Raw genomic sequence first — 7500 nt, 5'->3', positions numbered from 1 at the left:
AGACGGCTCCTCGAGATGGTCGTTGAGGCGGTTCAGTATGAGGCGCTCCAATACCTTCCCAGAGCGTCGAGCATGCAAAGGGGTCGGTACGAACTGCTCTCTCCCGGAGGCTTCCCTGCTTCGGCAGCAACACCAGTCTTTGCCTCTTCCACTGTGCCGGGAACGTAGCGCGGTTGAGGCAATCCTGGTACAGGACCCGGAAGACCTCCGGGAACATGGTGATTGCCGTCTTCACCGCCGCATTCGGGATGCCATCGAGCCCTGGTGCTTTGCGGCTCGCCATCTGACTCGCGATTAGCAGCAGCTCGTCGTCAGTAACAGGTGCTACACCCGCCGCAGTTGTTGCTCCCTCGTCGTTTCCGCGTTGCTCTGCTGCGACCAGTCACAGGGCGGATGCTCAGGAAGAGGTCGGACACAATGCGTTCGAGGACGACCCGGTCCGCTTCTGAAGGCGTCCGACTGCCCCGGAGCCGGGACATGACGACCCGATATCCTGCCCCGAACGCATTCTCTTCTGCAATTTCGATCAGCTCCTGGAACAAGTTCCGCTTGCTAGCTCGAATTGCTCGACTGAGCTCCGCCCTTGCTGTCCTGTGCTCAGCTGCTGCTATGCTGCGCTCCTCCAAATCAGCCGTCCGCAGCATCCGGTCACGGGCAACCTCGCAGTTGTTCCTCAGGCGAGCCAGGAGGGAGACCACCAAAATGTGTTACGATGCGGGTCTTGGTGCAGTCGGGTAACCCGCTGCATTGTCTCATCGCAGGCCTTCAACATGGCTGCGATCATACCCTCCTGGGTCGATGCGCGTTGGACAAAGTCCGCAGCGAACAGCGCCTCGAGGAATGATGTAGCAGAAAACTGCGAGGTCTTCCATCTACGGCCAGCGTGACGCACACGCCTCTGGCTAGCGGAAGCACCCTGCCGCGACGACGGTTGCCGCTGATGTTGCTGCTGCTGCTGTTGCGATGGCTGCTGCTGCTGCTGCTGCTGCTGAAGTGACTGCTGCTGCTGCGCAGAGGACTGTTGCGCTGGCTGCTGCTGGTCCTGCAGTTGCTCGGGCGATGCTGGTGTTCCTCCCACGGTGTAGAGGACATAGCGGTGGTCTGATGCGGTGTAGCGTACCACGATCCACGTATCTGGGCGAGCAATCGACGAGCTTGCGAACGCCAAGTCAATTATGCTCGGGAGAGCCACCCCGTTGCCGTCGAACGTGAATTCTCGACCTTGGTTTATCACGCTCGCCAAGCTGCTCCACCATAGCGTGCAGCTCTTCCCCGCGGTTGCAAGTCTCGGATTGCCCCACTCCTCATGTCTGGCGTTAAAATCGCCGGCGACGACGACTTGAGGGTGGAGAAGGCTTCGAGTTCTATGGCTTCAATGAAGCGCTCGAACTCTGCGAGGCTGAGGCTTGGTGGAGCATAGCAGCTTATGAAGGTCACTCCGCCAATCTGCGCTGCTACCAGCCCCCGAGCTTCGCTGCACCACACGCGCTGAATTGGTAGCTCACCGACAGCTACCACCGCTACCGTCCGGCAGCTGCTGAATGCCCACCGGCCGTTATTCTCTGGTGGACGCAGAACATCAGAGAGGATGAGCACGTCTGCTTTCTCCTCTCTGGCAGCTTGTAGCACCAGATTCTGGGCATCACGGCCATGGCCCAGATTCGCCTGCAAGACTTTTAGGACCGGAAGCATCGCTGAGCCGAACGAGCACATTCTGCTGTGTCCTATGTGGTGAGCGCCACCACAGTGCACACTTCGCCTCATTTTGGCAGGATCGTGCTTTGTGTCCGTCTAGTCCGCAACGGATGCACATATTCTGCCGATCTGCAGTGGAACGGCAGTTCGACGCAATGTGGCCCATCTCCAGACAGCGGAAGCATCGCTGACGCTCTGGAGGGGTTGGTGGAGCTGCACGTACCTTGCTAACGCAGTCGCACAGGAATAGTTTGGCTCCTTCCAACTGACGAGCTGATTTCGCTGGTAGCCGGATTCGTGCTCGCTTCGACCCATCTGGAAGTTCCCAAATGCTGGTGGAAACTACTCCAGCACTTGCGCCAATCTTCTCATCGAGGGCAGCAATGATGTCCTCCTCCGCAGCGAGGGGATCGATGTCGGATACGAGCAGCTCACCCATTTCGGTGACAAGCCGACTTACGCCTGCGTCACCGATAATCTTGCGGACGCCATCAAGCATAAGTGGGCATTTGCCGTCTTGCTTAGTTCCATGCGTAGCAGTCTGGCATGGGTTCGGCGACCCTGCTTGATATGCCCTTTCATGACACAGTAGGCCGGGTCGAGACGGATGGCTTTGCGCACCTTGTCGTAAATGCCATCCCAGGTTTCGCCTTCGCTGGGTGACACCTCGATGATGTCAGGCCTCGGCTTTCGCTTACGCTGTAGCTGCTGCTGCTGCATACGCTCCTGCTGTTGCTGCTGCGAGCCAGCGACCGCCTGTCGCTGTGGCTGACGTTGCTGCTGCTGCTGTTGATGCTGCGCGATACCGACTGCCTGTCGCTGTAGCTGACGCTGCTGCTGCTGCTGTTGCGGCTGCTGCTGGGAGCGTGGCTTACCCGTAGCTTTTCCGCGATATCTACGCCGCACGACCTCGCTGTAGGTCAACTCCGGCACGACGTCTCCGCGGACGGCAGTCGATGCCTCGTTACGCGGCGGCATGACTGCACGCGACGTCGACGCGCGGGGCTGCTCCTGCTCGTGCTGGTTCCGCTGCTGCTGTTGTTGTTGCTGCTGCGGCTGCGCAGAGGATCGGCGTGGCAACGGAGTTGGAGGTTGACGCGAGCTAGCTGACGGTTGTCCGCCGGCAACCTTTGCTGCCAGTAAGGAGTTTAGAACGTCTCGGTCGCGCTGATGTGCGGCGGCGAGCTTCTCCATTGCGCCTCCAGCTTTTCTTCACGGCGCTTCGCCTCCTCCTTCTCCTCCTGTAGCAGTTGGCACATGCCAGTTATCTGCTCCGAGAGGCGAGAATTTTGCTCCTTCATTTCCAAATTCTGCTCCTCTAGCCGCTGAATTGTTGCCTTAAGCAACTCGAGCTCCGGTGTGGTCGAGGCGGCCTTGGATGCCACGGCGGGCTTGTTGTTGCCTGTGACACTGACCCTAGGCAGCGCCACTCGAGGCTCGGTCACAAACAGCTTCGAGCCGGATGCCAAGCTGCTGCAGTCCACAGAGACTGACCTCGCACTCGCGCGCGTTGACATCCCGGATGATGCCATCATCTTTGCCGACTTTCAGGTTGGTGGGTTAAATAACCCTGGGGTCGATGTGACCCCGGGGTCGGTTGACCCCGGGGGTCGAGATGACCCCAAGCATGCAGCGCCGTCTAGCTGGTGTTCTGCCGCTCAATCGCTGCTGTAGAATCCTTCTTCCACGCTGGTTTTCCACTATGGTCCGACTTGCGACCCCCTGGAGGGCTGGGGGAGGGTGGCGGGTGGCGAAAAATTACGAGAGGGTGCGTCGCTCACGTGGGGAATGGATCCGCACCAATCCCGAATTTTTCCGGCACTTTTTCACGTCCAAATTGCGCTGCCCGCTTTTTCGACCCTTTTTGAACTTTTTTTGCACACTTTGTCGGAGCGTGTTTACATACGTCTGTACCCGACGGCTACTCGATGAACACTACAGGGATAACTGGCTTGTGGCCGCTAGCGACGTGGCTTTTTGATCCTTCGATGTCGGCTCTTCCTATCATTGTGAAGCAAAATTCACCAAGCGTAGGATTGTTCACCCTTTCAAGGGAACGTGAGCTGGGTTTAGACCGTCGTGAGACAGGTTAGTTTTACCCTACTGGTGTGTGCTTATAGTCGCTATCTTAACGGAATTCCTGTGCAGTACGAGAGGAACCACAGGTACGGACCACTGGCTCAATACTAGTCCGACCGGACTTTGGTATGACGCTACGTCCGCTGGATTATGCCTGAACGCCTCTAAGGTCGTAGCCAATCCGAGCTGATAGCGCTTCTCAAACCCATTAGGTGTTCGGAAGCTAGCGGGCCTAACAACCCTCTGAGATCCGTTGAGTCTGCGTCTGCAGCCCGGCGTCTCATCCCGCTATACCTAGGCCGCAATGAGTGGAGTTCGCTGCACGTGTTAGTACCGTAACTGGGAACGCCGTTGGCTTGAGCTCTGCCCAACGTGGATATACCTAGTTTCGACACCTATCAACCGCCCGCAAACGACGGGACTTCAGGCTGGGAGCTGCGAGTTGTAGAGATGCGTTCGCATCGATCCTCTCAGGCGACCCATGCTTGGTGGTTTGTCCGTGTGCCCCTTCCTCGATGTGCGCAAGCTCGTCTTGGTCTGGGGACCACGTCGACACAGGGGATACTCTTGTGAGAGCATGAGTGTACTAAGTTGAGTGTAGCAAGGGAACGCGTGCCCCTTCCTCGTTGGCGTAACTAACCAACTTGGTCTGGGGACCGTGGTACCGTGCTCTGGTGAAGCTTGGTGCGTGCTCCTTCCTTGTCAGACGAGTGACTTGACCTGGTCTGGAGACCGTTCCTTTATACTAGTGGACAAGAGTTGGCTACTTCCGTGTCAGACGAGTGACTTGACATAGGATGGAGAAGGACACTTAACACTAATGAGCTTGTCGGCGTGCCTCGTTCTCGACTTGATTGTCTTGATGTGAGGACCGTGCGGACCACACCAGTAAGCTTACACATGCTCGTTACAAGTTGTATAAGTTGACCCGTTTGGCCCGGTTGCCTTGCACATGATGGTGTTGACCATGTTCGGTTAACAACAGGTCGTGTGTCGAGGTGGTCGGCCTTGGTAGTAGGATGTCTTGTGCATGTGACGTGTTGACCTGGTTTGGTCGGTGTGTCGTCGTGTACGAGATGACCTACTTACCCGTTAGTTTTCCAAGTTGTATCATGTGTTGACTTAGTTGACGTGTCATGTGCTTGGATGATTAGCGTACGGGTCATGTATGGTGCGCTTGCTTCAGTTGAAGGGATGTACTAGTACAGTTGTGTTAATTGTTTATTTCACGATCTGGTCTTTTGGCTGGATCGTGAAAAAAACGCTAAGTCCCAAATCCTGAACTCGAGAAGAAAGCGCCAATGACAACGTTTTTGACTGGAGCTCCCTAGCATTCGGCTTTTTTCTACTTTGAAGGGATGTACTGTTGTATGAATTGTTTATTCACGAACTGGTCGTTTGATTGGATCGTGAAAAAAAATCGCTCAGTCCCAAATCCTGAACTCGACAGGAAAGCGCTGATTGCAAACATTTTGACTGGAAGTCCCTTGAAAATGGCGTTTTCGTTATTGGCATTATGTGGCACGTTTATTGTGGCTAGAACATTAATTATTCACCAAATGGCACCAAAGCTTGGCAAAAGTCGCGAAACACTCCTATCTCGACGCACCAGCAATCGCAACTTGATGCAAAATAAATTGCACGAGCTAATGATACTTGTACCATGCACAGTACACCGTACCAAAATATACCCCTGAAAGTGTGCAATTTGGTGCTACCCTAGGGAATATGTATGGGGAAGCCTAGCTACGTGTGTCGCACGTTCCAAGTTGCATGGACGTCGAACAGAGGCATGCAAAAGCACCTATCTAGGGAATTACTCTACGTTCTAGTAGCAAGTGCGATTTTCCGGTCCAGCACGGCAGTACGCCTGCACGCATACACTCCATGTACCAGAAATGTACCAACCTAGGCGTTGCTCAGTAGCTTTTAGCGGCACATAGAAAAAGTATTCGAGTTCAGATTTTTGTGACTTAGCGTATTTTTAAAACTAATAACGAAAATTAAATTTTAAATCGGTAAACGGCTAGGAGTTGCTCAGTAGCTTTTGGCGGCACATAGAAAAAGTATTCGAGTTCAGATTTTTGGGACTTAGCGTATTTTTTAAAACTAATAACGAAAATTAAATTATAAATCGGTAAACGGCTAGGAGTTGCTCAGTAGCTTTTGCGCAACGTGGCAAAAGTATTCGAGTTCAGATTTCTTGGACGTAGCGTATTTTTCAATCATAATAAACCGAATCAAACATAACAATGATGAAACTTACACCATGTCCCAAGGTTGTGCACAAAACGTAACGATAAAGTGCTGGCGAAGTTAGAGGTGCACCAAAATTGTGTACCGATCAGGAAAGTACTCTACGTTCCTATGATTTGGGTGAAAAGTGTTGATTAACTGCTGGTAAGAATAGACAGTTGCTTATCATACACATCGCAAACGAACACCCCTTAGTGAGCATTAGCAAAAGTCAATGGCACAAAGCAATTGCAATACAAACTGATCAAGTACATTAAAGAACGCTAAGTACCAGGACTTCTTTCCAAGAATGGTGTCCGCGACGGGAGGGCAAGCGTCCTTCCCAGGTTTTCCTAGTAAACCTTGTATGGTAAACATACCCAAGCGTGTCTGTAAGCACGCAACGAAAGTCACGAACGGGCACATACCTAGGGAATGTACTCTACGTACTTGGACTTTTGTCCAAGAATGGTGTCCGCGACGGTCGGGCACTGCGACGCAATAACCAAATCCTAGGATTGTAACTTTAGTGTGCACAAACATAAACATTAACGCGTTCGCTCGGGCTGCGCCGTCCGTGTTGAACACAAATGTGGGTGATTATATGCGTGGAGGGACAAAAACATACGAGGAGGAGACAGTTTTCTGCACGATGTGCACAGAGCTCATTTCGTCGTCCCGGGCGAATGGAAAACACAAACATCGCGAGTATCGTTCTAGGTTTCTGTCTATAAAAGGGCAGGCCAAAAGGTGACCGGTTGAGATAAGCATTTTAAGCATACAAACACTTTATTGGAACTTTTGATACAAAAACAAGGTACGTACATGTAGGTTGTACCAACATGGACATCTATGAACGCGTACGCTCGGGCTGCGCCCTCCGTCTTGTACTTTCCCTGATCGGTACACAGTTTTGGTGCACTGCTATTCCGACCGGCAACTTGTACCAACATATACATCCATGAACGCGTAAGTAGTGTACTTTCCCTGATCGGTACACACTGTTGGTGCACGGCATAAGAAAAGAGCTAAAATGGTCAAACTCAATCCATTTCAACAATAGATAGTCGATAGTAGCTGTGCCGATGAAGTAGGGCACGATGCAAGTTAATGTTGTTTAATGAATAACATGTCCGCCATACATTTCAGTACAAAATTGCTCGGTCAGACCTACAAAGTGCTATATCTCGAATACGAGGCGTCGGACTGGGGGTTGTAGAACAATTTTAAGTTCGTCTAATGATTCTACATCCGATTCTGGATAGCGGTTTTTTGACCACTTTTCAATATTTTGTGACACCCCGAACCTAGGGGCAGCTCCCTAGCTTTTTCAAAAATGTGCACCGAACGGGCCGGAGAGCTCGTGTGGCTCAAAACATGTTTTTCGCTAAAACACCTCAAAACGTGTAAGGAACGCACCCTAGATGATGAAAAGTGCAATCAGAATGTCAATCGACAACTTTGTTGGGGGTACCATTTTACTCTACGGGC

Source organism: Anopheles arabiensis (genome assembly GCF_016920715.1).
Source record: "Anopheles arabiensis isolate DONGOLA chromosome X unlocalized genomic scaffold, AaraD3 X_pericentromeric_contig0018, whole genome shotgun sequence".
NCBI lineage: Eukaryota > Metazoa > Arthropoda > Insecta > Diptera > Culicidae > Anopheles > Anopheles arabiensis.
Note: the sequence above shows the minus strand (reverse complement) of the source record.